Genomic DNA, 24,950 nt, shown 5'->3' with positions numbered 1-24,950 from the left:
ACAGAACACATTATCCAGGAAGTACAGTGTCTCTACGTCTAATATTGGGTACGGCATTTACCCAGTTTGCAGGACAAGCGGTGCACCCGTGCCTCGGTAGCGCAGTAGGCAGCGCGTAAGTCTCATAATCTTAAGGTCGTGAGTTCGATCCTCACCCGGGGCATTTAATTTTCTGTGACTGATGGTGGTGCTGTTGCTAGGGCGCCAACGTATTTCTTGTTTGTTATCCACAACGTTTCAACGCTTCAGCGGGAAAATGTTTACTTCCTGTTATTGCTACTTACAGCTTCCCTTTTCCTCTTCTTCCAGCAGAGCATGAAGCCAAAAGCATTGCTCTGCGACGTTTGAGGTGCGCGCCTTGCCAGTCACTATGTGCAAAGATGCTCGCAAAGAGAGAGGGGCGCCGACGCGGCACTCGACACGAAATGCGACAAGCGACCGTACGAACGGTCGAACGAAACGGCCACATCCGGTGTGGTCTAGTGGCGCCGGCACGGTAGCTCAGCGTGTTCGGTCAGAGGGTTAGCAGCCCTCTGTAATAAAAAAAACTGAGCTAATCGATCAACAACGAACTATACGGCTGTCTTACGACGTCCGCCCCGAGCAGATGCAACGAACAAAAGGAATCAAAACGAGATTTAAAAAAAAAAAAAAAAAAAAAAAAAAAAAAAAGTGGCTAGGATACCTGGCTTTCACCCAGGAGGCCCGGGTTCGATTCCCGGTACCGGAACGGAATTTTTTCCACACGAATCGTGACAGGTTTGAGCTGTCCGAGCGGCCGTTTCCCGTCCTGCTCGCAATATAGCTACTGTTTCGTGACCGTCAGCAGAATATAGACTAGGGAAGCAGACACACGACGACCATAGAAATGGTGTATGGCTTCATGCCACCTGTTTCCAGCGTAGGGCTGAGCAACTGCATCTGCCGAGGCCCGTTAGCTCAGTTGGTTAGAGCGTCGTGCTAATAACGCGAAGGTCGTGGGTTCGATCCCCCCACGGGCCACTACTCTTTTACTACTACGAAAAGGCAGCGCCGATTTCAGCTGGCGAGTGTGATGACCAGAAGATCATCACCCTGCGTGGAAGTTGACAGAGGATCCGAACCCGACTCGTCGGGAAGCGCTACAGCATTCACTCGGCAATGGCCATAATATCTTGAATACACTGGTTCTCAACCGATAAAGAGAAAATGAAAGAAAGTGTCCGATTGCCGATGCGTAACAACTTTGGCCCTTGTCAGTACTTGGGCGGGTGAGCGCATGGGAACACAGGGCACTATTTGCACTTTTACTTCCTATTTTTGTTTCTCCTTTGTTTTCGGAGCTACAGCCCGATTCGGTCAGGGAGACGCCACCGTGAAATGAAGGGGACGTGCTGTGTGTCCATCGCCTCGCCTCTCCTTAGCTCTCTCAGTCGTTTCTCGTGCTTGTCGTTTTGATAAAGGCCGATTTGAGAGCGTCAGCTCTCGCGTCAGCTGAGCAAAGTCGAGACAAGTCGAGACACACTAAGGGCTGGTATGCAGCGAGTAAGAGGGCGAAAAAACAATAATTTAAGAGCGCGTGGCAAAAGTACTCATACGCGAAATTAAAAGCCTGCTGCGGTGGCCGGGAATCGAACCCGGATCAACTGCTTGGAAGGCAACTATGCTGACCATTACACCACCACCGCACAAGCGAGCGCAGCGCGTCCGCGCTGTATCGGCTTCCCGCCAGTCGGCAGCGGCCGAAGGTGATCGTACCTGGCAGGCGCATTTCGAGGCAGGCTAGGGGAGCACATCCAGACGCATTCGGACAGCGTATCCGCGCACATTTCGCATCCTTTGGCAAGAGTTGGGCGCCGGCGACGCAAGAGTACGCAGAGGACCGCGTTCTGGCGGCATTTTTAAGCAGTGCAGTGCAGGATTCAGCGTCTGCAGCATCTTTCCCACAGAATGCTACGGCGCTTGACGGCAGTCCCACTTTCCCTTGAGACATCTGCTCGGGAAGCAGCGTCAAGTTACCGCTGGCCCCAGCATTGGTGGTTCAGTGGTAGAATGCTCGCCTGCCACGCGGGCGGCCCGGGTTCGATTCCCGGCCGATGCATCATTTTGCTTTTCCCGCGATGATGCTGCCGCGTGGCTTGAGCGCTTGAGATGCACGATCCACAAGAATGTGTAGCTGGATTTCCCTTGAGAAGGACCGAGAACGCAGCACTCGCGGGTCCCCACTAGGACGCTCGCATCATGTTCTACAGACTAGCGTCGGCCTGGCCTCACAAGTTGCCGGGTCCGGGTGCCTCCGAGGCTCTGAACTTTAACGACAAGGAGTGCTGCCTATCGTTGCAACAGCTGCAGCAGCACCGCAATCAACTGGGCCGGCAGTGCACGTGTAGCAACAGAACACATTATCCAGGAAGTACAGTGTCTCTACGTCTAATATTGGGTACGGCATTTACCCAGTTTGCAGGACAAGCGGTGCACCCGTGCCTCGGTAGCGCAGTAGGCAGCGCGTAAGTCTCATAATCTTAAGGTCGTGAGTTCGATCCTCACCCGGGGCATTTAATTTTCTGTGACTGATGGTGGTGCTGTTGCTAGGGCGCCAACGTATTTCTTGTTTGTTATCCACAACGTTTCAACGCTTCAGCGGGAAAATGTTTACTTCCTGTTATTGCTACTTACAGCTTCCCTTTTCCTCTTCTTCCAGCAGAGCATGAAGCCAAAAGCATTGCTCTGCGACGTTTGAGGTGCGCGCCTTGCCAGTCACTATGTGCAAAGATGCTCGCAAAGAGAGAGGGGCGCCGACGCGGCACTCGACACGAAATGCGACAAGCGACCGTACGAACGGTCGAACGAAACGGCCACATCCGGTGTGGTCTAGTGGCGCCGGCACGGTAGCTCAGCGTGTTCGGTCAGAGGGTTAGCAGCCCTCTGTAATAAAAAAAACTGAGCTAATCGATCAACAACGAACTATACGGCTGTCTTACGACGTCCGCCCCGAGCAGATGCAACGAACAAAAGGAATCAAAACGAGATTTAAAAAAAAAAAAAAAAAAAAAAAAAAAAAAGTGGCTAGGATACCTGGCTTTCACCCAGGAGGCCCGGGTTCGATTCCCGGTACCGGAACGGAATTTTTTCCACACGAATCGTGACAGGTTTGAGCTGTCCGAGCGGCCGTTTCCCGTCCTGCTCGCAATATAGCTACTGTTTCGTGACCGTCAGCAGAATATAGACTAGGGAAGCAGACACACGACGACCATAGAAATGGTGTATGGCTTCATGCCACCTGTTTCCAGCGTAGGGCTGAGCAACTGCATCTGCCGAGGCCCGTTAGCTCAGTTGGTTAGAGCGTCGTGCTAATAACGCGAAGGTCGTGGGTTCGATCCCCCCACGGGCCACTACTCTTTTACTACTACGAAAAGGCAGCGCCGATTTCAGCTGGCGAGTGTGATGACCAGAAGATCATCACCCTGCGTGGAAGTTGACAGAGGATCCGAACCCGACTCGTCGGGAAGCGCTACAGCATTCACTCGGCAATGGCCATAATATCTTGAATACACTGGTTCTCAACCGATAAAGAGAAAATGAAAGAAAGTGTCCGATTGCCGATGCGTAACAACTTTGGCCCTTGTCAGTACTTGGGCGGGTGAGCGCATGGGAACACAGGGCACTATTTGCACTTTTACTTCCTATTTTTGTTTCTCCTTTGTTTTCGGAGCTACAGCCCGATTCGGTCAGGGAGACGCCACCGTGAAATGAAGGGGACGTGCTGTGTGTCCATCGCCTCGCCTCTCCTTAGCTCTCTCAGTCGTTTCTCGTGCTTGTCGTTTTGATAAAGGCCGATTTGAGAGCGTCAGCTCTCGCGTCAGCTGAGCAAAGTCGAGACAAGTCGAGACACACTAAGGGCTGGTATGCAGCGAGTAAGAGGGCGAAAAAACAATAATTTAAGAGCGCGTGGCAAAAGTACTCATACGCGAAATTAAAAGCCTGCTGCGGTGGCCGGGAATCGAACCCGGATCAACTGCTTGGAAGGCAACTATGCTGACCATTACACCACCACCGCACAAGCGAGCGCAGCGCGTCCGCGCTGTATCGGCTTCCCGCCAGTCGGCAGCGGCCGAAGGTGATCGTACCTGGCAGGCGCATTTCGAGGCAGGCTAGGGGAGCACATCCAGACGCATTCGGACAGCGTATCCGCGCACATTTCGCATCCTTTGGCAAGAGTTGGGCGCCGGCGACGCAAGAGTACGCAGAGGACCGCGTTCTGGCGGCATTTTTAAGCAGTGCAGTGCAGGATTCAGCGTCTGCAGCATCTTTCCCACAGAATGCTACGGCGCTTGACGGCAGTCCCACTTTCCCTTGAGACATCTGCTCGGGAAGCAGCGTCAAGTTACCGCTGGCCCCAGCATTGGTGGTTCAGTGGTAGAATGCTCGCCTGCCACGCGGGCGGCCCGGGTTCGATTCCCGGCCGATGCATCATTTTGCTTTTCCCGCGATGATGCTGCCGCGTGGCTTGAGCGCTTGAGATGCACGATCCACAAGAATGTGTAGCTGGATTTCCCTTGAGAAGGACCGAGAACGCAGCACTCGCGGGTCCCCACTAGGACGCTCGCATCATGTTCTACAGACTAGCGTCGGCCTGGCCTCACAAGTTGCCGGGTCCGGGTGCCTCCGAGGCTCTGAACTTTAACGACAAGGAGTGCTGCCTATCGTTGCAACAGCTGCAGCAGCACCGCAATCAACTGGGCCGGCAGTGCACGTGTAGCAACAGAACACATTATCCAGGAAGTACAGTGTCTCTACGTCTAATATTGGGTACGGCATTTACCCAGTTTGCAGGACAAGCGGTGCACCCGTGCCTCGGTAGCGCAGTAGGCAGCGCGTAAGTCTCATAATCTTAAGGTCGTGAGTTCGATCCTCACCCGGGGCATTTAATTTTCTGTGACTGATGGTGGTGCTGTTGCTAGGGCGCCAACGTATTTCTTGTTTGTTATCCACAACGTTTCAACGCTTCAGCGGGAAAATGTTTACTTCCTGTTATTGCTACTTACAGCTTCCCTTTTCCTCTTCTTCCAGCAGAGCATGAAGCCAAAAGCATTGCTCTGCGACGTTTGAGGTGCGCGCCTTGCCAGTCACTATGTGCAAAGATGCTCGCAAAGAGAGAGGGGCGCCGACGCGGCACTCGACACGAAATGCGACAAGCGACCGTACGAACGGTCGAACGAAACGGCCACATCCGGTGTGGTCTAGTGGCGCCGGCACGGTAGCTCAGCGTGTTCGGTCAGAGGGTTAGCAGCCCTCTGTAATAAAAAAAACTGAGCTAATCGATCAACAACGAACTATACGGCTGTCTTACGACGTCCGCCCCGAGCAGATGCAACGAACAAAAGGAATCAAAACGAGATTTAAAAAAAAAAAAAAAAAAAAAAAAAAAAAAGTGGCTAGGATACCTGGCTTTCACCCAGGAGGCCCGGGTTCGATTCCCGGTACCGGAACGGAATTTTTTCCACACGAATCGTGACAGGTTTGAGCTGTCCGAGCGGCCGTTTCCCGTCCTGCTCGCAATATAGCTACTGTTTCGTGACCGTCAGCAGAATATAGACTAGGGAAGCAGACACACGACGACCATAGAAATGGTGTATGGCTTCATGCCACCTGTTTCCAGCGTAGGGCTGAGCAACTGCATCTGCCGAGGCCCGTTAGCTCAGTTGGTTAGAGCGTCGTGCTAATAACGCGAAGGTCGTGGGTTCGATCCCCCCACGGGCCACTACTCTTTTACTACTACGAAAAGGCAGCGCCGATTTCAGCTGGCGAGTGTGATGACCAGAAGATCATCACCCTGCGTGGAAGTTGACAGAGGATCCGAACCCGACTCGTCGGGAAGCGCTACAGCATTCACTCGGCAATGGCCATAATATCTTGAATACACTGGTTCTCAACCGATAAAGAGAAAATGAAAGAAAGTGTCCGATTGCCGATGCGTAACAACTTTGGCCCTTGTCAGTACTTGGGCGGGTGAGCGCATGGGAACACAGGGCACTATTTGCACTTTTACTTCCTATTTTTGTTTCTCCTTTGTTTTCGGAGCTACAGCCCGATTCGGTCAGGGAGACGCCACCGTGAAATGAAGGGGACGTGCTGTGTGTCCATCGCCTCGCCTCTCCTTAGCTCTCTCAGTCGTTTCTCGTGCTTGTCGTTTTGATAAAGGCCGATTTGAGAGCGTCAGCTCTCGCGTCAGCTGAGCAAAGTCGAGACAAGTCGAGACACACTAAGGGCTGGTATGCAGCGAGTAAGAGGGCGAAAAAACAATAATTTAAGAGCGCGTGGCAAAAGTACTCATACGCGAAATTAAAAGCCTGCTGCGGTGGCCGGGAATCGAACCCGGATCAACTGCTTGGAAGGCAACTATGCTGACCATTACACCACCACCGCACAAGCGAGCGCAGCGCGTCCGCGCTGTATCGGCTTCCCGCCAGTCGGCAGCGGCCGAAGGTGATCGTACCTGGCAGGCGCATTTCGAGGCAGGCTAGGGGAGCACATCCAGACGCATTCGGACAGCGTATCCGCGCACATTTCGCATCCTTTGGCAAGAGTTGGGCGCCGGCGACGCAACAGTACGCAGAGGACCGCGTTCTGGCGGCATTTTTAAGCAGTGCAGTGCAGGATTCAGCGTCTGCAGCATCTTTCCCACAGAATGCTACGGCGCTTGACGGCAGTCCCACTTTCCCTTGAGACATCTGCTCGGGAAGCAGCGTCAAGTTACCGCTGGCCCCAGCATTGGTGGTTCAGTGGTAGAATGCTCGCCTGCCACGCGGGCGGCCCGGGTTCGATTCCCGGCCGATGCATCATTTTGCTTTTCCCGCGATGATGCTGCCGCGTGGCTTGAGCGCTTGAGATGCACGATCCACAAGAATGTGTAGCTGGATTTCCCTTGAGAAGGACCGAGAACGCAGCACTCGCGGGTCCCCACTAGGACGCTCGCATCATGTTCTACAGACTAGCGTCGGCCTGGCCTCACAAGTTGCCGGGTCCGGGTGCCTCCGAGGCTCTGAACTTTAACGACAAGGAGTGCTGCCTATCGTTGCAACAGCTGCAGCAGCACCGCAATCAACTGGGCCGGCAGTGCACGTGTAGCAACAGAACACATTATCCAGGAAGTACAGTGTCTCTACGTCTAATATTGGGTACGGCATTTACCCAGTTTGCAGGACAAGCGGTGCACCCGTGCCTCGGTAGCGCAGTAGGCAGCGCGTAAGTCTCATAATCTTAAGGTCGTGAGTTCGATCCTCACCCGGGGCATTTAATTTTCTGTGACTGATGGTGGTGCTGTTGCTAGGGCGCCAACGTATTTCTTGTTTGTTATCCACAACGTTTCAACGCTTCAGCGGGAAAATGTTTACTTCCTGTTATTGCTACTTACAGCTTCCCTTTTCCTCTTCTTCCAGCAGAGCATGAAGCCAAAAGCATTGCTCTGCGACGTTTGAGGTGCGCGCCTTGCCAGTCACTATGTGCAAAGATGCTCGCAAAGAGAGAGGGGCGCCGACGCGGCACTCGACACGAAATGCGACAAGCGACCGTACGAACGGTCGAACGAAACGGCCACATCCGGTGTGGTCTAGTGGCGCCGGCACGGTAGCTCAGCGTGTTCGGTCAGAGGGTTAGCAGCCCTCTGTAATAAAAAAAACTGAGCTAATCGATCAACAACGAACTATACGGCTGTCTTACGACGTCCGCCCCGAGCAGATGCAACGAACAAAAGGAATCAAAACGAGATTTAAAAAAAAAAAAAAAAAAAAAAAAAAAAAAAGTGGCTAGGATACCTGGCTTTCACCCAGGAGGCCCGGGTTCGATTCCCGGTACCGGAACGGAATTTTTTCCACACGAATCGTGACAGGTTTGAGCTGTCCGAGCGGCCGTTTCCCGTCCTGCTCGCAATATAGCTACTGTTTCGTGACCGTCAGCAGAATATAGACTAGGGAAGCAGACACACGACGACCATAGAAATGGTGTATGGCTTCATGCCACCTGTTTCCAGCGTAGGGCTGAGCAACTGCATCTGCCGAGGCCCGTTAGCTCAGTTGGTTAGAGCGTCGTGCTAATAACGCGAAGGTCGTGGGTTCGATCCCCCCACGGGCCACTACTCTTTTACTACTACGAAAAGGCAGCGCCGATTTCAGCTGGCGAGTGTGATGACCAGAAGATCATCACCCTGCGTGGAAGTTGACAGAGGATCCGAACCCGACTCGTCGGGAAGCGCTACAGCATTCACTCGGCAATGGCCATAATATCTTGAATACACTGGTTCTCAACCGATAAAGAGAAAATGAAAGAAAGTGTCCGATTGCCGATGCGTAACAACTTTGGCCCTTGTCAGTACTTGGGCGGGTGAGCGCATGGGAACACAGGGCACTATTTGCACTTTTACTTCCTATTTTTGTTTCTCCTTTGTTTTCGGAGCTACAGCCCGATTCGGTCAGGGAGACGCCACCGTGAAATGAAGGGGACGTGCTGTGTGTCCATCGCCTCGCCTCTCCTTAGCTCTCTCAGTCGTTTCTCGTGCTTGTCGTTTTGATAAAGGCCGATTTGAGAGCGTCAGCTCTCGCGTCAGCTGAGCAAAGTCGAGACAAGTCGAGACACACTAAGGGCTGGTATGCAGCGAGTAAGAGGGCGAAAAAACAATAATTTAAGAGCGCGTGGCAAAAGTACTCATACGCGAAATTAAAAGCCTGCTGCGGTGGCCGGGAATCGAACCCGGATCAACTGCTTGGAAGGCAACTATGCTGACCATTACACCACCACCGCACAAGCGAGCGCAGCGCGTCCGCGCTGTATCGGCTTCCCGCCAGTCGGCAGCGGCCGAAGGTGATCGTACCTGGCAGGCGCATTTCGAGGCAGGCTAGGGGAGCACATCCAGACGCATTCGGACAGCGTATCCGCGCACATTTCGCATCCTTTGGCAAGAGTTGGGCGCCGGCGACGCAAGAGTACGCAGAGGACCGCGTTCTGGCGGCATTTTTAAGCAGTGCAGTGCAGGATTCAGCGTCTGCAGCATCTTTCCCACAGAATGCTACGGCGCTTGACGGCAGTCCCACTTTCCCTTGAGACATCTGCTCGGGAAGCAGCGTCAAGTTACCGCTGGCCCCAGCATCGGTGGTTCAGTGGTAGAATGCTCGCCTGCCACGCGGGCGGCCCGGGTTCGATTCCCGGCCGATGCATCATTTTGCTTTTCCCGCGATGATGCTGCCGCGTGGCTTGAGCGCTTGAGATGCACGATCCACAAGAATGTGTAGCTGGATTTCCCTTGAGAAGGACCGAGAACGCAGCACTCGCGGGTCCCCACTAGGACGCTCGCATCATGTTCTACAGACTAGCGTCGGCCTGGCCTCACAAGTTGCCGGGTCCGGGTGCCTCCGAGGCTCTGAACTTTAACGACAAGGAGTGCTGCCTATCGTTGCAACAGCTGCAGCAGCACCGCAATCAACTGGGCCGGCAGTGCACGTGTAGCAACAGAACACGTTATCCAGGAAGTACAGTGTCTCTACGTCTAATATTGGGTACGGCATTTACCCAGTTTGCAGGACAAGCGGTGCACCCGTGCCTCGGTAGCGCAGTAGGCAGCGCGTAAGTCTCATAATCTTAAGGTCGTGAGTTCGATCCTCACCCGGGGCATTTAATTTTCTGTGACTGATGGTGGTGCTGTTGCTAGGGCGCCAACGTATTTCTTGTTTGTTATCCACAACGTTTCAACGCTTCAGCGGGAAAATGTTTACTTCCTGTTATTGCTACTTACAGCTTCCCTTTTCCTCTTCTTCCAGCAGAGCATGAAGCCAAAAGCATTGCTCTGCGACGTTTGAGGTGCGCGCCTTGCCAGTCACTATGTGCAAAGATGCTCGCAAAGAGAGAGGGGCGCCGACGCGGCACTCGACACGAAATGCGACAAGCGACCGTACGAACGGTCGAACGAAACGGCCACATCCGGTGTGGTCTAGTGGCGCCGGCACGGTAGCTCAGCGTGTTCGGTCAGAGGGTTAGCAGCCCTCTGTAATAAAAAAAACTGAGCTAATCGATCAACAACGAACTATACGGCTGTCTTACGACGTCCGCCCCGAGCAGATGCAACGAACAAAAGGAATCAAAACGAGATTTAAAAAAAAAAAAAAAAAAAAAAAAAAGTGGCTAGGATACCTGGCTTTCACCCAGGAGGCCCGGGTTCGATTCCCGGTACCGGAACGGAATTTTTTCCACACGAATCGTGACAGGTTTGAGCTGTCCGAGCGGCCGTTTCCCGTCCTGCTCGCAATATAGCTACTGTTTCGTGACCGTCAGCAGAATATAGACTAGGGAAGCAGACACACGACGACCATAGAAATGGTGTATGGCTTCATGCCACCTGTTTCCAGCGTAGGGCTGAGCAACTGCATCTGCCGAGGCCCGTTAGCTCAGTTGGTTAGAGCGTCGTGCTAATAACGCGAAGGTCGTGGGTTCGATCCCCCCACGGGCCACTACTCTTTTACTACTACGAAAAGGCAGCGCCGATTTCAGCTGGCGAGTGTGATGACCAGAAGATCATCACCCTGCGTGGAAGTTGACAGAGGATCCGAACCCGACTCGTCGGGAAGCGCTACAGCATTCACTCGGCAATGGCCATAATATCTTGAATACACTGGTTCTCAACCGATAAAGAGAAAATGAAAGAAAGTGTCCGATTGCCGATGCGTAACAACTTTGGCCCTTGTCAGTACTTGGGCGGGTGAGCGCATGGGAACACAGGGCACTATTTGCACTTTTACTTCCTATTTTTGTTTCTCCTTTGTTTTCGGAGCTACAGCCCGATTCGGTCAGGGAGACGCCACCGTGAAATGAAGGGGACGTGCTGTGTGTCCATCGCCTCGCCTCTCCTTAGCTCTCTCAGTCGTTTCTCGTGCTTGTCGTTTTGATAAAGGCCGATTTGAGAGCGTCAGCTCTCGCGTCAGCTGAGCAAAGTCGAGACAAGTCGAGACACACTAAGGGCTGGTATGCAGCGAGTAAGAGGGCGAAAAAACAATAATTTAAGAGCGCGTGGCAAAAGTACTCATACGCGAAATTAAAAGCCTGCTGCGGTGGCCGGGAATCGAACCCGGATCAACTGCTTGGAAGGCAACTATGCTGACCATTACACCACCACCGCACAAGCGAGCGCAGCGCGTCCGCGCTGTATCGGCTTCCCGCCAGTCGGCAGCGGCCGAAGGTGATCGTACCTGGCAGGCGCATTTCGAGGCAGGCTAGGGGAGCACATCCAGACGCATTCGGACAGCGTATCCGCGCACATTTCGCATCCTTTGGCAAGAGTTGGGCGCCGGCGACGCAAGAGTACGCAGAGGACCGCGTTCTGGCGGCATTTTTAAGCAGTGCAGTGCAGGATTCAGCGTCTGCAGCATCTTTCCCACAGAATGCTACGGCGCTTGACGGCAGTCCCACTTTCCCTTGAGACATCTGCTCGGGAAGCAGCGTCAAGTTACCGCTGGCCCCAGCATTGGTGGTTCAGTGGTAGAATGCTCGCCTGCCACGCGGGCGGCCCGGGTTCGATTCCCGGCCGATGCATCATTTTGCTTTTCCCGCGATGATGCTGCCGCGTGGCTTGAGCGCTTGAGATGCACGATCCACAAGAATGTGTAGCTGGATTTCCCTTGAGAAGGACCGAGAACGCAGCACTCGCGGGTCCCCACTAGGACGCTCGCATCATGTTCTACAGACTAGCGTCGGCCTGGCCTCACAAGTTGCCGGGTCCGGGTGCCTCCGAGGCTCTGAACTTTAACGACAAGGAGTGCTGCCTATCGTTGCAACAGCTGCAGCAGCACCGCAATCAACTGGGCCGGCAGTGCACGTGTAGCAACAGAACACATTATCCAGGAAGTACAGTGTCTCTACGTCTAATATTGGGTACGGCATTTACCCAGTTTGCAGGACAAGCGGTGCACCCGTGCCTCGGTAGCGCAGTAGGCAGCGCGTAAGTCTCATAATCTTAAGGTCGTGAGTTCGATCCTCACCCGGGGCATTTAATTTTCTGTGACTGATGGTGGTGCTGTTGCTAGGGCGCCAACGTATTTCTTGTTTGTTATCCACAACGTTTCAACGCTTCAGCGGGAAAATGTTTACTTCCTGTTATTGCTACTTACAGCTTCCCTTTTCCTCTTCTTCCAGCAGAGCATGAAGCCAAAAGCATTGCTCTGCGACGTTTGAGGTGCGCGCCTTGCCAGTCACTATGTGCAAAGATGCTCGCAAAGAGAGAGGGGCGCCGACGCGGCACTCGACACGAAATGCGACAAGCGACCGTACGAACGGTCGAACGAAACGGCCACATCCGGTGTGGTCTAGTGGCGCCGGCACGGTAGCTCAGCATGTTCGGTCAGAGGGTTAGCAGCCCTCTGTAATAAAAAAAACTGAGCTAATCGATCAACAACGAACTATACGGCTGTCTTACGACGTCCGCCCCGAGCAGATGCAACGAACAAAAGGAATCAAAACGAGATTTAAAAAAAAAAAAAAAAAAAAAAAAAAGTGGCTAGGATACCTGGCTTTCACCCAGGAGGCCCGGGTTCGATTCCCGGTACCGGAACGGAATTTTTTCCACACGAATCGTGACAGGTTTGAGCTGTCCGAGCGGCCGTTTCCCGTCCTGCTCGCAATATAGCTACTGTTTCGTGACCGTCAGCAGAATATAGACTAGGGAAGCAGACACACGACGACCATAGAAATGGTGTATGGCTTCATGCCACCTGTTTCCAGCGTAGGGCTGAGCAACTGCATCTGCCGAGGCCCGTTAGCTCAGTTGGTTAGAGCGTCGTGCTAATAACGCGAAGGTCGTGGGTTCGATCCCCCCACGGGCCACTACTCTTTTACTACTACGAAAAGGCAGCGCCGATTTCAGCTGGCGAGTGTGATGACCAGAAGATCATCACCCTGCGTGGAAGTTGACAGAGGATCCGAACCCGACTCGTCGGGAAGCGCTACAGCATTCACTCGGCAATGGCCATAATATCTTGAATACACTGGTTCTCAACCGATAAAGAGAAAATGAAAGAAAGTGTCCGATTGCCGATGCGTAACAACTTTGGCCCTTGTCAGTACTTGGGCGGGTGAGCGCATGGGAACACAGGGCACTATTTGCACTTTTACTTCCTATTTTTGTTTCTCCTTTGTTTTCGGAGCTACAGCCCGATTCGGTCAGGGAGACGCCACCGTGAAATGAAGGGGACGTGCTGTGTGTCCATCGCCTCGCCTCTCCTTAGCTCTCTCAGTCGTTTCTCGTGCTTGTCGTTTTGATAAAGGCCGATTTGAGAGCGTCAGCTCTCGCGTCAGCTGAGCAAAGTCGAGACAAGTCGAGACACACTAAGGGCTGGTATGCAGCGAGTAAGAGGGCGAAAAAACAATAATTTAAGAGCGCGTGGCAAAAGTACTCATACGCGAAATTAAAAGCCTGCTGCGGTGGCCGGGAATCGAACCCGGATCAACTGCTTGGAAGGCAACTATGCTGACCATTACACCACCACCGCACAAGCGAGCGCGGCGCGTCCGCGCTGTATCGGCTTCCCGCCAGTCGGCAGCGGCCGAAGGCCATCGTACCTGGCAGGCGCATTTCGAGGCAGGCTAGGGGAGCACATCCAGACGCATTCGGACAGCGTATCCGCGCACATTTCGCATCCTTTGGCAAGAGTTGGGCGCCGGCGACGCAAGAGTACGCAGAGGACCGCGTTCTGGCGGCATTTTTAAGCAGTGCAGTGCAGGATTCAGCGTCTGCAGCATCTTTCCCACAGAATGCTACGGCGCTTGACGGCAGTCCCACTTTCCCTTGAGACATCTGCTCGGGAAGCAGCGTCAAGTTACCGCTGGCCCCAGCATCGGTGGTTCAGTGGTAGAATGCTCGCCTGCCACGCGGGCGGCCCGGGTTCGATTCCCGGCCGATGCATCATTTTGCTTTTCCCGCGATGATGCTGCCGCGTGGCTTGAGCGCTTGAGATGCACGATCCACAAGAATGTGTAGCTGGATTTCCCTTGAGAAGGACCGAGAACGCAGCACTCGCGGGTCCCCACTAGGACGCTCGCATCATGTTCTACAGACTAGCGTCGGCCTGGCCTCACAAGTTGCCGGGTCCGGGTGCCTCCGAGGCTCTGAACTTTAACGACAAGGAGTGCTGCCTATCGTTGCAACAGCTGCAGCAGCACCGCAATCAACTGGGCCGGCAGTGCACGTGTAGCAACAGAACACGTTATCCAGGAAGTACAGTGTCTCTACGTCTAATATTGGGTACGGCATTTACCCAGTTTGCAGGACAAGCGGTGCACCCGTGCCTCGGTAGCGCAGTAGGCAGCGCGTAAGTCTCATAATCTTAAGGTCGTGAGTTCGATCCTCACCCGGGGCATTTAATTTTCTGTGACTGATGGTGGTGCTGTTGCTAGGGCGCCAACGTATTTCTTGTTTGTTATCCACAACGTTTCAACGCTTCAGCGGGAAAATGTTTACTTCCTGTTATTGCTACTTACAGCTTCCCTTTTCCTCTTCTTCCAGCAGAGCATGAAGCCAAAAGCATTGCTCTGCGACGTTTGAGGTGCGCGCCTTGCCAGTCACTATGTGCAAAGATGCTCGCAAAGAGAGAGGGGCGCCGACGCGGCACTCGACACGAAATGCGACAAGCGACCGTACGAACGGTCGAACGAAACGGCCACATCCGGTGTGGTCTAGTGGCGCCGGCACGGTAGCTCAGCGTGTTCGGTCAGAGGGTTAGCAGCCCTCTGTAATAAAAAAAACTGAGCTAATCGATCAACAACGAACTATACGGCTGTCTTACGACGTCCGCCCCGAGCAGATGCAACGAACAAAAGGAATCAAAACGAGATTTAAAAAAAAAAAAAAAAAAAAAAAAAAAGTGGCTAGGATACCTGGCTTTCACCCAGGAGGCCCGGGTTCGATTCCCGGTACCGGAACGGAATTTTTTCCACACGAATCGTGACAGGTTTGAGCTGTCCGAGCGGCCGTTTCCCGTCCTGCTCGCAATATAGCTACTGTTTCGTGACCGTCAGCAGAATATAGACTAGGGAAGCAGACACACGACGTCCATAGAAATGGTGTATGGCTTCATGCCACCTGTTTCCAGCGTAGGGCTGAGCAACTGCATCTGCCGAGGCCCGTTAGCTCAGTTGGTTAGAGCGTCGTGCTAATAACGCGAAGGTCGTGGGTTCGATCCCCCCACGGGCCACTACTCTTTTACTACTACGAAAAGGCAGCGCCGATTTCAGCTGGCGAGTGTGATGACCAGAAGATCATCACCCTGCGTGGAAGTTGACAGAGGATCCGAACCCGACTCGTCGGGAAGCGCTACAGCATTCACTCGGCAATGGCCATAATATCTTGAATACACTGGTTCTCAACCGATAAAGAGAAAATGAAAGAAAGTGTCCGATTGCCGATGCGTAACAACTTTGGCCCTTGTCAGTACTTGGGCGGGTGAGCGCATGGGAACACAGGGCACTATTTGCACTTTTACTTCCTATTTTTGTTTCTCCTTTGTTTTCGGAGCTACAGCCCGATTCGGTCAGGGAGACGCCACCGTGAAATGAAGGGGACGTGCTGTGTGTCCATCGCCTCGCCTCTCCTTAGCTCTCTCAGTCGTTTCTCGTGCTTGTCGTTTTGATAAAGGCCGATTTGAGAGCGTCAGCTCTCGCGTCAGCTGAGCAAAGTCGAGACAAGTCGAGACACACTAAGGGCTGGTATGCAGCGAGTAAGAGGGCGAAAAAACAATAATTTAAGAGCGCGTGGCAAAAGTACTCATACGCGAAATTAAAAGCCTGCTGCGGTGGCCGGGAATCGAACCCGGATCAACTGCTTGGAAGGCAACTATGCTGACCATTACACCACCACCGCACAAGCGAGCGCGGCGCGTCCGCGCTGTATCGGCTTCCCGCCAGTCGGCAGCGGCCGAAGGCCATCGTACCTGGCAGGCGCATTTCGAGGCAGGCTAGGGGAGCACATCCAGACGCATTCGGACAGCGTATCCGCGCACATTTCGCATCCTTTGGCAAGAGTTGGGCGCCGGCGACGCAAGAGTACGCAGAGGACCGCGTTCTGGCGGCATTTTTAAGCAGTGCAGTGCAGGATTCAGCGTCTGCAGCATCTTTCCCACAGAATGCTACGGCGCTTGACGGCAGTCCCACTTTCCCTTGAGACATCTGCTCGGGAAGCAGCGTCAAGTTACCGCTGGCCCCAGCATCGGTGGTTCAGTGGTAGAATGCTCGCCTGCCACGCGGGCGGCCCGGGTTCGATTCCCGGCCGATGCATCATTTTGCTTTTCCCGCGATGATGCTGCCGCGTGGCTTGAGCGCTTGAGATGCACGATCCACAAGAATGTGTAGCTGGATTTCCCTTGAGAAGGACCGAGAACGCAGCACTCGCGGGTCCCCACTAGGACGCTCGCATCATGTTCTACAGACTAGCGTCGGCCTGGCCTCACAAGTTGCCGGGTCCGGGTGCCTCCGAGGCTCTGAACTTTAACGACAAGGAGTGCTGCCTATCGTTGCAACAGCTGCAGCAGCACCGCAATCAACTGGGCCGGCAGTGCACGTGTAGCAACAGAACACGTTATCCAGGAAGTACAGTGTCTCTACGTCTAATATTGGGTACGGCATTTACCCAGTTTGCAGGACAAGCGGTGCACCCGTGCCTCGGTAGCGCAGTAGGCAGCGCGTAAGTCTCATAATCTTAAGGTCGTGAGTTCGATCCTCACCCGGGGCATTTAATTTTCTGTGACTGATGGTGGTGCTGTTGCTAGGGCGCCAACGTATTTCTTGTTTGTTATCCACAACGTTTCAACGCTTCAGCGGGAAAATGTTTACTTCCTGTTATTGCTACTTACAGCTTCCCTTTTCCTCTTCTTCCAGCAGAGCATGAAGCCAAAAGCATTGCTCTGCGACGTTTGAGGTGCGCGCCTTGCCAGTCACTATGTGCAAAGATGCTCGCAAAGAGAGAGGGGCGCCGACGCGGCACTCGACACGAAATGCGACAAGCGACCGTACGAACGGTCGAACGAAACGGCCACATCCGGTGTGGTCTAGTGGCGCCGGCACGGTAGCTCAGTGTGTTCGGTCAGAGGGTTAGCAGCCCTCTGTAATAAAAAAAACTGAGCTAATCGATCAACAACGAACTATACGGCTGTCTTACGACGTCCGCCCCGAGCAGATGCAACGAACAAAAGGAATCAAAACGAGATTTAAAAAAAAAAAAAAAAAAAAAAAAGTGGCTAGGATACCTGGCTTTCACCCAGGAGGCCCGGGTTCGATTCCCGGTACCGGAACGGAATTTTTTCCACACGAATCGTGACAGGTTTGAGCTGTCCGAGCGGCCGTTTCCCGTCCTGCTCGCAATATAGCTACTGTTTCGTGACCGTCAGCAGAATATAGACTAGGGAAGCAGACACACGACGACCATAGAAATGGTGTATGGCTTCATGCCACCTGTTTCCAGCGTAGGGCTGAGCAACTGCATCTGCCGAGGCCCGTTAGCTCAGTTGGTTAGAGCGTCGTGCTAATAACGCGAAGGTCGTGGGTTCGATCCCCCCACGGGCCACTACTCTTTTACTACTACGAAAAGGCAGCGCCGATTTCAGCTGGCGAGTGTGATGACCAGAAGATCATCACCCTGCGTGGAAGTTGACAGAGGATCCGAACCCGACTCGTCGGGAAGCGCTACAGCATTCACTCGGCAATGGCCATAATATCTTGAATACACTGGTTCTCAACCGATAAAGAGAAAATGAAAGAAAGTGTCCGATTGCCGATGCGTAACAACTTTGGCCCTTGTCAGTACTTGGGCGGGTGAGCGCATGGGAACACAGGGCACTATTTGCACTTTTACTTCCTATTTTTGTTTCTCCTTTGTTTTCGGAGCTACAGCCCGATTCGGTCAGGGAGACGCCACCGTGAAATGAAGGGGACGTGCTGTGTGTCCATCGCCTCGCCTCTCCTTAGCTCTCTCAGTCGTTTCTCGTGCTTGTCGTTTTGATAAAGGCCGATTTGAGAGCGTCAGCTCTCGCGTCAGCTGAGCAAAGTCGAGACAAGTCGAGACACACTAAGGGCTGGTATGCAGCGAGTAAGAGGGCGAAAAAACAATAATTTAAGAGCGCGTGGCAAAAGTACTCATACGCGAAATTAAAAGCCTGCTGCGGTGGCCGGGAATCGAACCCGGATCAACTGCTTGGAAGGCAACTATGCTGACCATTACACCACCACCGCACAAGCGAGCGCAGCGCGTCCGCGCTGTATCGGCTTCCCGCCAGTCGGCAGCGGCCGAAGGTGATCGTACCTGGCAGGCGCATTTCGAGGCAGGCTAGGGGAGCACATCCAGACGCATTCGGACAGCGTATCCGCGCACATTTCGCATCCTTTGGCAAGAGTTGGGCGCCGGCGACGCAAGAGTACGCAGAGGACCGCGTTCTGGCGGCATTTTTAAGCAGTGCAGTGCAGGATTCAGCGTCTGCAGCATCTTTCCCACAGAATGCTACGGCGCTTGACGGCAGTCCCACTTTCCCTTGAGACATCTGCTCGGGAAGCAGCGTCAAGTTACCGCTGGCCCCAGCATCGGTGGTTCAGTGATAGAATGCTCGCCTGCCACGCGGGCGGCCCGGGTTCGATTCCCGGCCGATGCATCATTTTGCTTTTCCCGCGATGATGCTGCCGCGTGGCTTGAGCGCTTGAGATGCACGATCCACAAGAATGTGTAGCTGGATTTCCCTTGAGAAGGACCGAGAACGCAGCACTCGCGGGTCCCCACTAGGACGCTCGCATCATGTTCTACAGACTAGCGTCGGCCTGGCCTCACAAGTTGCCGGGTCCGGGTGCCTCCGAGGCTCTGAACTTTAACGACAAGGAGTGCTGCCTATCGTTGCAACAGCTGCAGCAGCACCGCAATCAACTGGGCCGGCAGTGCACGTGTAGCAACAGAACACGTTATCCAGGAAGTACAGTGTCTCTACGTCTAATATTGGGTACGGCATTTACCCAGTTTGCAGGACAAGCGGTGCACCCGTGCCTCGGTAGCGCAGTAGGCAGCGCGTAAGTCTCATAATCTTAAGGTCGTGAGTTCGATCCTCACCCGGGGCATTTAATTTTCTGTGACTGATGGTGGTGCTGTTGCTAGGGCGCCAACGTATTTCTTGTTTGTTATCCACAACGTTTCAACGCTTCAGCGGGAAAATGTTTACTTCCTGTTATTGCTACTTACAGCTTCCCTTTTCCTCTTCTTCCAGCAGAGCATGAAGCCAAAAGCATTGCTCTGCGACGTTTGAGGTGCGCGCCTTGCCAGTCACTATGTGCAAAGATGCTCGCAAAGAGAGAGGGGCGCCGACGCGGCACTCGACACGAAATGCGACAAGCGACCGTACGAACGGTCGAACGAAACGGCCACATCCGGTGTGGTCTAGTGGCGCCGGCACGGTAGCTCAGCGTGTTCGGTCAGAGGGTTAGCAGCCCTCTGTAATAAAAAAAACTGAGCTAATCGATCAACAACGAACTATACGGCTGTCTTACGACGTCCGCCCCGAGCAGATGCAACGAACAAAAGGAATCAAAACGAGATTTAAAAAAAAAAAAAAAAAAAAAAAAAAAAAAAGTGGCTAGGATACCTGGCTTTCACCCAGGAGGCCCGGGTTCGATTCCCGGTACCGGAACGGAATTTTTTCCACACGAATCGTGACAGGTTTGAGCTGTCCGAGCGGCCGTTTCCCGTCCTGCTCGCAATATAGCTACTGTTTCGTGACCGTCAGCAGAATATAGACTAGGGAAGCAGACACACGACGACCATAGAAATGGTGTATGGCTTCATGCCACCTGTTTCCAGCGTAGGGCTGAGCAACTGCATCTGCCGAGGCCCGTTAGCTCAGTTGGTTAGAGCGTCGTGCTAATAACGCGAAGGTCGTGGGTTCGATCCCCCCACGGGCCACTACTCTTTTACTACTACGAAAAGGCAGCGCCGATTTCAGCTGGCGAGTGTGATGACCAGAAGATCATCACCCTGCGTGGAAGTTGACAGAGGATCCGAACCCGACTCGTCGGGAAGCGCTACAGCATTCACTCGGCAATGGCCATAATATCTTGAATACACTGGTTCTCAACCGATAAAGAGAAAATGAAAGAAAGTGTCCGATTGCCGATGCGTAACAACTTTGGCCCTTGTCAGTACTTGGGCGGGTGAGCGCATGGGAACACAGGGCACTATTTGCACTTTTACTTCCTATTTTTGTTTCTCCTTTGTTTTCGGAGCTACAGCCCGATTCGGTCAGGGAGACGCCACCGTGAAATGAAGGGGACGTGCTGTGTGTCCATCGCCTCGCCTCTCCTTAGCTCTCTCAGTCGTTTCTCGTGCTTGTCGTTTTGATAAAGGCCGATTTGAGAGCGTCAGCTCTCGCGTCAGCTGAGCAAAGTCGAGACAAGTCGAGACACACTAAGGGCTGGTATGCAGCGAGTAAGAGGGCGAAAAAACAATAATTTAAGAGCGCGTGGCAAAAGTACTCATACGCGAAATTAAAAGCCTGCTGCGGTGGCCGGGAATCGAACCCGGATCAACTGCTTGGAAGGCAACTATGCTGACCATTACACCACCACCGCACAAGCGAGCGCAGCGCGTCCGCGCTGTATCGGCTTCCCGCCAGTCGGCAGCGGCCGAAGGTGATCGTACCTGGCAGGCGCATTTCGAGGCAGGCTAGGGGAGCACATCCAGACGCATTCGGACAGCGTATCCGCGCACATTTCGCATCCTTTGGCAAGAGTTGGGCGCCGGCGACGCAAGAGTACGCAGAGGACCGCGTTCTGGCGGCATTTTTAAGCAGTGCAGTGCAGGATTCAGCGTCTGCAGCATCTTTCCCACAGAATGCTACGGCGCTTGACGGCAGTCCCACTTTCCCTTGAGACATCTGCTCGGGAAGCAGCGTCAAGTTACCGCTGGCCCCAGCATCGGTGGTTCAGTGGTAGAATGCTCGCCTGCCACGCGGGCGGCCCGGGTTCGATTCCCGGCCGATGCATCATTTTGCTTTTCCCGCGATGATGCTGCCGCGTGGCTTGAGCGCTTGAGATGCACGATCCACAAGAATGTGTAGCTGGATTTCCCTTGAGAAGGACCGAGAACGCAGCACTCGCGGGTCCCCACTAGGACGCTCGCATCATGTTCTACAGACTAGCGTCGGCCTGGCCTCACAAGTTGCCGGGTCCGGGTGCCTCCGAGGCTCTGAACTTTAACGACAAGGAGTGCTGCCTATCGTTGCAACAGCTGCAGCAGCACCGCAATCAACTGGGCCGGCAGTGCACGTGTAGCAACAGAACACGTTATCCAGGAAGTACAGTGTCTCTACGTCTAATATTGGGTACGGCATTTACCCAGTTTGCAGGACAAGCGGTGCACCCGTGCCTCGGTAGCGCAGTAGGCAGCGCGTAAGTCTCATAATCTTAAGGTCGTGAGTTCGATCCTCACCCGGGGCATTTAATTTTCTGTGACTGATGGTGGTGCTGTTGCTAGGGCGCCAACGTATTTCTTGTTTGTTATCCACAACGTTTCAACGCTTCAGCGGGAAAATGTTTACTTCCTGTTATTGCTACTTACAGCTTCCCTTTTCCTCTTCTTCCAGCAGAGCATGAAGCCAAAAGCATTGCTCTGCGACGTTTGAGGTGCGCGCCTTGCCAGTCACTATGTGCAAAGATGCTCGCAAAGAGAGAGGGGCGCCGACGCGGCACTCGACACGAAATGCGACAAGCGACCGTACGAACGGTCGAACGAAACGGCCACATCCGGTGTGGTCTAGTGGCGCCGGCACGGTAGCTCAGCGTGTTCGGTCAGAGGGTTAGCAGCCCTCTGTAATAAAAAAAACTGAGCTAATCGATCAACAACGAACTATACGGCTGTCTTACGACGTCCGCCCCGAGCAGATGCAACGAACAAAAGGAATCAAAACGAGATTTAAAAAAAAAAAAAAAAAAAAAAAAAAGTGGCTAGGATACCTGGCTTTCACCCAGGAGGCCCGGGTTCGATTCCCGGTACCGGAACGGAATTTTTTCCACACGAATCGTGACAGGTTTGAGCTGTCCGAGCGGCCGTTTCCCGTCCTGCTCGCAATATAGCTACTGTTTCGTGACCGTCAGCAGAATATAGACTAGGGAAGCAGACACACGACGACCATAGAAATGGTGTATGGCTTCATGCCACCTGTTTCCAGCGTAGGGCTGAGCAACTGCATCTGCCGAGGCCCGTTAGCTCAGTTGGTTAGAGCGTCGTGCTAATAACGCGAAGGTCGTGGGTTCGATCCCCCCACGGGCCACTACTCTTTTACTACTACGAAAAGGCAGCGCCGATTTCAGCTGGCGAGTGTGATGACCAGAAGATCATCACCCTGCGTGGAAGTTGACAGAGGATCCGAACCCGACTCGTCGGGAAGCGCTACAGCATTCACTCGGCAATGGCCATAATATCTTGAATACACTGGTTCTCAACCGATAAAGAGAAAATGAAAGAAAGTGTCCGATTGCCGATGCGTAACAACTTTGGCCCTTGTCAGTACTTGGGCGGGTGAGCGCATGGGAACACAGGGCACTATTTGCACTTTTACTTCCTATTTTTGTTTCTCCTTTGTTTTCGGAGCTACAGCCCGATTCGGTCAGGGAGACGCCACCGTGAAATGAAGGGGACGTGCTGTGTGTCCATCGCCTCGCCTCTCCTTAGCTCTCTCAGTCGTTTCTCGTGCTTGTCGTTTTGATAAAGGCCGATTTGAGAGCGTCAGCTCTCGCGTCAGCTGAGCAAAGTCGAGACAAGTCGAGACACACTAAGGGCTGGTATGCAGCGAGTAAGAGGGCGAAAAAACAATAATTTAAGAGCGCGTGGCAAAAGTACTCATACGCGAAATTAAAAGCCTGCTGCGGTGGCCGGGAATCGAACCCGGATCAACTGCTTGGAAGGCAACTATGCTGACCATTACACCACCACCGCACAAGCGAGCGCAGCGCGTCCGCGCTGTATCGGCTTCCCGCCAGTCGGCAGCGGCCGAAGGTGATCGTACCTGGCAGGCGCATTTCGAGGCAGGCTAGGGGAGCACATCCAGACGCATTCGGACAGCGTATCCGCGCACATTTCGCATCCTTTGGCAAGAGTTGGGCGCCGGCGACGCAAGAGTACGCAGAGGACCGCGTTCTGGCGGCATTTTTAAGCAGTGCAGTGCAGGATTCAGCGTCTGCAGCATCTTTCCCACAGAATGCTACGGCGCTTGACGGCAGTCCCACTTTCCCTTGAGACATCTGCTCGGGAAGCAGCGTCAAGTTACCGCTGGCCCCAGCATCGGTGGTTCAGTGGTAGAATGCTCGCCTGCCACGCGGGCGGCCCGGGTTCGATTCCCGGCCGATGCATCATTTTGCTTTTCCCGCGATGATGCTGCCGCGTGGCTTGAGCGCTTGAGATGCACGATCCACAAGAATGTGTAGCTGGATTTCCCTTGAGAAGGACCGAGAACGCAGCACTCGCGGGTCCCCACTAGGACGCTCGCATCATGTTCTACAGACTAGCGTCGGCCTGGCCTCACAAGTTGCCGGGTCCGGGTGCCTCCGAGGCTCTGAACTTTAACGACAAGGAGTGCTGCCTATCGTTGCAACAGCTGCAGCAGCACCGCAATCAACTGGGCCGGCAGTGCACGTGTAGCAACAGAACACGTTATCCAGGAAGTACAGTGTCTCTACGTCTAATATTGGGTACGGCATTTACCCAGTTTGCAGGACAAGCGGTGCACCCGTGCCTCGGTAGCGCAGTAGGCAGCGCGTAAGTCTCATAATCTTAAGGTCGTGAGTTCGATCCTCACCCGGGGCATTTAATTTTCTGTGACTGATGGTGGTGCTGTTGCTAGGGCGCCAACGTATTTCTTGTTTGTTATCCACAACGTTTCAACGCTTCAGCGGGAAAATGTTTACTTCCTGTTATTGCTACTTACAGCTTCCCTTTTCCTCTTCTTCCAGCAGAGCATGAAGCCAAAAGCATTGCTCTGCGACGTTTGAGGTGCGCGCCTTGCCAGTCACTATGTGCAAAGATGCTCGCAAAGAGAGAGGGGCGCCGACGCGGCACTCGACACGAAATGCGACAAGCGACCGTACGAACGGTCGAACGAAACGGCCACATCCGGTGTGGTCTAGTGGCGCCGGCACGGTAGCTCAGCGTGTTCGGTCAGAGGGTTAGCAGCCCTCTGTAATAAAAAAAACTGAGCTAATCGATCAACAACGAACTATACGGCTGTCTTACGACGTCCGCCCCGAGCAGATGCAACGAACAAAAGGAATCAAAACGAGATTTAAAAAAAAAAAAAAAAAAAAAAAAAAAGTGGCTAGGATACCTGGCTTTCACCCAGGAGGCCCGGGTTCGATTCCCGGTACCGGAACGGAATTTTTTCCACACGAATCGTGACAGGTTTGAGCTGTCCGAGCGGCCGTTTCCCGTCCTGCTCGCAATATAGCTACTGTTTCGTGACCGTCAGCAGAATATAGACTAGGGAAGCAGACACACGACGACCATAGAAATGGTGTATGGCTTCATGCCACCTGTTTCCAGCGTAGGGCTGAGCAACTGCATCTGCCGAGGCCCGTTAGCTCAGTTGGTTAGAGCGTCGTGCTAATAACGCGAAGGTCGTGGGTTCGATCCCCCCACGGGCCACTACTCTTTTACTACTACGAAAAGGCAGCGCCGATTTCAGCTGGCGAGTGTGATGACCAGAAGATCATCACCCTGCGTGGAAGTTGACAGAGGATCCGAACCCGACTCGTCGGGAAGCGCTACAGCATTCACTCGGCAATGGCCATAATATCTTGAATACACTGGTTCTCAACCGATAAAGAGAAAATGAAAGAAAGTGTCCGATTGCCGATGCGTAACAACTTTGGCCCTTGTCAGTACTTGGGCGGGTGAGCGCATGGGAACACAGGGCACTATTTGC

General features: G+C 53.6%; 42 non-coding genes across 42 annotated transcripts; 32 read left to right on the top strand and 10 right to left on the bottom strand.

Moving 5' to 3' along the window:
* The first annotated feature begins 90 nt into the window (after nt 1-90).
* On the top strand, nt 91-163 carry Trnam-cau. The gene has a single exon. It is a non-coding gene; the product is annotated as a tRNA-Met (tRNA).
* Nucleotides 164-928: 765 nt separating this feature from the next.
* Nucleotides 929-1,002, top strand: Trnai-aau. The gene has a single exon. It is a non-coding gene; the product is annotated as a tRNA-Ile (tRNA).
* A 593-nt stretch (nt 1,003-1,595) lies between these two features.
* Nucleotides 1,596-1,667, bottom strand: Trnag-ucc. The gene has a single exon. It is a non-coding gene; the product is annotated as a tRNA-Gly (tRNA).
* Nucleotides 1,668-2,009: 342 nt separating this feature from the next.
* On the top strand, nt 2,010-2,080 carry Trnag-gcc. Its single transcript has one exon. It is a non-coding gene; the product is annotated as a tRNA-Gly (tRNA).
* Nucleotides 2,081-2,461: 381 nt separating this feature from the next.
* Trnam-cau lies at nt 2,462-2,534 on the top strand. Its single transcript has one exon. It is a non-coding gene; the product is annotated as a tRNA-Met (tRNA).
* Nucleotides 2,535-3,297: 763 nt separating this feature from the next.
* Trnai-aau lies at nt 3,298-3,371 on the top strand. The gene has a single exon. It is a non-coding gene; the product is annotated as a tRNA-Ile (tRNA).
* Nucleotides 3,372-3,964: 593 nt separating this feature from the next.
* On the bottom strand, nt 3,965-4,036 carry Trnag-ucc. The gene has a single exon. It is a non-coding gene; the product is annotated as a tRNA-Gly (tRNA).
* A 342-nt stretch (nt 4,037-4,378) lies between these two features.
* On the top strand, nt 4,379-4,449 carry Trnag-gcc. The gene has a single exon. It is a non-coding gene; the product is annotated as a tRNA-Gly (tRNA).
* A 381-nt stretch (nt 4,450-4,830) lies between these two features.
* Nucleotides 4,831-4,903, top strand: Trnam-cau. Its single transcript has one exon. It is a non-coding gene; the product is annotated as a tRNA-Met (tRNA).
* Nucleotides 4,904-5,666: 763 nt separating this feature from the next.
* On the top strand, nt 5,667-5,740 carry Trnai-aau. Its single transcript has one exon. It is a non-coding gene; the product is annotated as a tRNA-Ile (tRNA).
* A 593-nt stretch (nt 5,741-6,333) lies between these two features.
* On the bottom strand, nt 6,334-6,405 carry Trnag-ucc. Its single transcript has one exon. It is a non-coding gene; the product is annotated as a tRNA-Gly (tRNA).
* Nucleotides 6,406-6,747: 342 nt separating this feature from the next.
* Nucleotides 6,748-6,818, top strand: Trnag-gcc. The gene has a single exon. It is a non-coding gene; the product is annotated as a tRNA-Gly (tRNA).
* A 381-nt stretch (nt 6,819-7,199) lies between these two features.
* Trnam-cau lies at nt 7,200-7,272 on the top strand. The gene has a single exon. It is a non-coding gene; the product is annotated as a tRNA-Met (tRNA).
* Nucleotides 7,273-8,036: 764 nt separating this feature from the next.
* On the top strand, nt 8,037-8,110 carry Trnai-aau. The gene has a single exon. It is a non-coding gene; the product is annotated as a tRNA-Ile (tRNA).
* Nucleotides 8,111-8,703: 593 nt separating this feature from the next.
* On the bottom strand, nt 8,704-8,775 carry Trnag-ucc. Its single transcript has one exon. It is a non-coding gene; the product is annotated as a tRNA-Gly (tRNA).
* Nucleotides 8,776-9,117: 342 nt separating this feature from the next.
* Nucleotides 9,118-9,188, top strand: Trnag-gcc. Its single transcript has one exon. It is a non-coding gene; the product is annotated as a tRNA-Gly (tRNA).
* A 381-nt stretch (nt 9,189-9,569) lies between these two features.
* On the top strand, nt 9,570-9,642 carry Trnam-cau. The gene has a single exon. It is a non-coding gene; the product is annotated as a tRNA-Met (tRNA).
* Nucleotides 9,643-10,401: 759 nt separating this feature from the next.
* Trnai-aau lies at nt 10,402-10,475 on the top strand. The gene has a single exon. It is a non-coding gene; the product is annotated as a tRNA-Ile (tRNA).
* A 593-nt stretch (nt 10,476-11,068) lies between these two features.
* Nucleotides 11,069-11,140, bottom strand: Trnag-ucc. The gene has a single exon. It is a non-coding gene; the product is annotated as a tRNA-Gly (tRNA).
* Nucleotides 11,141-11,482: 342 nt separating this feature from the next.
* On the top strand, nt 11,483-11,553 carry Trnag-gcc. The gene has a single exon. It is a non-coding gene; the product is annotated as a tRNA-Gly (tRNA).
* A 381-nt stretch (nt 11,554-11,934) lies between these two features.
* Nucleotides 11,935-12,007, top strand: Trnam-cau. Its single transcript has one exon. It is a non-coding gene; the product is annotated as a tRNA-Met (tRNA).
* A 759-nt stretch (nt 12,008-12,766) lies between these two features.
* Nucleotides 12,767-12,840, top strand: Trnai-aau. The gene has a single exon. It is a non-coding gene; the product is annotated as a tRNA-Ile (tRNA).
* A 593-nt stretch (nt 12,841-13,433) lies between these two features.
* Trnag-ucc lies at nt 13,434-13,505 on the bottom strand. The gene has a single exon. It is a non-coding gene; the product is annotated as a tRNA-Gly (tRNA).
* A 342-nt stretch (nt 13,506-13,847) lies between these two features.
* On the top strand, nt 13,848-13,918 carry Trnag-gcc. Its single transcript has one exon. It is a non-coding gene; the product is annotated as a tRNA-Gly (tRNA).
* Nucleotides 13,919-14,299: 381 nt separating this feature from the next.
* On the top strand, nt 14,300-14,372 carry Trnam-cau. Its single transcript has one exon. It is a non-coding gene; the product is annotated as a tRNA-Met (tRNA).
* A 760-nt stretch (nt 14,373-15,132) lies between these two features.
* On the top strand, nt 15,133-15,206 carry Trnai-aau. Its single transcript has one exon. It is a non-coding gene; the product is annotated as a tRNA-Ile (tRNA).
* A 593-nt stretch (nt 15,207-15,799) lies between these two features.
* Nucleotides 15,800-15,871, bottom strand: Trnag-ucc. Its single transcript has one exon. It is a non-coding gene; the product is annotated as a tRNA-Gly (tRNA).
* Nucleotides 15,872-16,213: 342 nt separating this feature from the next.
* Trnag-gcc lies at nt 16,214-16,284 on the top strand. Its single transcript has one exon. It is a non-coding gene; the product is annotated as a tRNA-Gly (tRNA).
* Nucleotides 16,285-16,665: 381 nt separating this feature from the next.
* On the top strand, nt 16,666-16,738 carry Trnam-cau. The gene has a single exon. It is a non-coding gene; the product is annotated as a tRNA-Met (tRNA).
* A 757-nt stretch (nt 16,739-17,495) lies between these two features.
* Nucleotides 17,496-17,569, top strand: Trnai-aau. The gene has a single exon. It is a non-coding gene; the product is annotated as a tRNA-Ile (tRNA).
* A 593-nt stretch (nt 17,570-18,162) lies between these two features.
* Nucleotides 18,163-18,234, bottom strand: Trnag-ucc. Its single transcript has one exon. It is a non-coding gene; the product is annotated as a tRNA-Gly (tRNA).
* Nucleotides 18,235-18,576: 342 nt separating this feature from the next.
* Nucleotides 18,577-18,647, top strand: Trnag-gcc. The gene has a single exon. It is a non-coding gene; the product is annotated as a tRNA-Gly (tRNA).
* A 381-nt stretch (nt 18,648-19,028) lies between these two features.
* Trnam-cau lies at nt 19,029-19,101 on the top strand. The gene has a single exon. It is a non-coding gene; the product is annotated as a tRNA-Met (tRNA).
* Nucleotides 19,102-19,865: 764 nt separating this feature from the next.
* On the top strand, nt 19,866-19,939 carry Trnai-aau. Its single transcript has one exon. It is a non-coding gene; the product is annotated as a tRNA-Ile (tRNA).
* Nucleotides 19,940-20,532: 593 nt separating this feature from the next.
* On the bottom strand, nt 20,533-20,604 carry Trnag-ucc. The gene has a single exon. It is a non-coding gene; the product is annotated as a tRNA-Gly (tRNA).
* Nucleotides 20,605-20,946: 342 nt separating this feature from the next.
* Trnag-gcc lies at nt 20,947-21,017 on the top strand. The gene has a single exon. It is a non-coding gene; the product is annotated as a tRNA-Gly (tRNA).
* A 381-nt stretch (nt 21,018-21,398) lies between these two features.
* Nucleotides 21,399-21,471, top strand: Trnam-cau. The gene has a single exon. It is a non-coding gene; the product is annotated as a tRNA-Met (tRNA).
* A 759-nt stretch (nt 21,472-22,230) lies between these two features.
* Trnai-aau lies at nt 22,231-22,304 on the top strand. Its single transcript has one exon. It is a non-coding gene; the product is annotated as a tRNA-Ile (tRNA).
* Nucleotides 22,305-22,897: 593 nt separating this feature from the next.
* Nucleotides 22,898-22,969, bottom strand: Trnag-ucc. Its single transcript has one exon. It is a non-coding gene; the product is annotated as a tRNA-Gly (tRNA).
* A 342-nt stretch (nt 22,970-23,311) lies between these two features.
* Nucleotides 23,312-23,382, top strand: Trnag-gcc. The gene has a single exon. It is a non-coding gene; the product is annotated as a tRNA-Gly (tRNA).
* A 381-nt stretch (nt 23,383-23,763) lies between these two features.
* Nucleotides 23,764-23,836, top strand: Trnam-cau. The gene has a single exon. It is a non-coding gene; the product is annotated as a tRNA-Met (tRNA).
* A 760-nt stretch (nt 23,837-24,596) lies between these two features.
* Nucleotides 24,597-24,670, top strand: Trnai-aau. The gene has a single exon. It is a non-coding gene; the product is annotated as a tRNA-Ile (tRNA).
* Nucleotides 24,671-24,950: the final 280 nt, after the last annotated feature.

This window comes from Schistocerca americana, chromosome 2 (genome assembly GCF_021461395.2).
Source record: "Schistocerca americana isolate TAMUIC-IGC-003095 chromosome 2, iqSchAmer2.1, whole genome shotgun sequence".
Classification (NCBI taxonomy): domain Eukaryota; kingdom Metazoa; phylum Arthropoda; class Insecta; order Orthoptera; family Acrididae; genus Schistocerca; species Schistocerca americana.
Note: the sequence above shows the minus strand (reverse complement) of the source record. Positions and strands in the feature narration are given on the sequence as shown.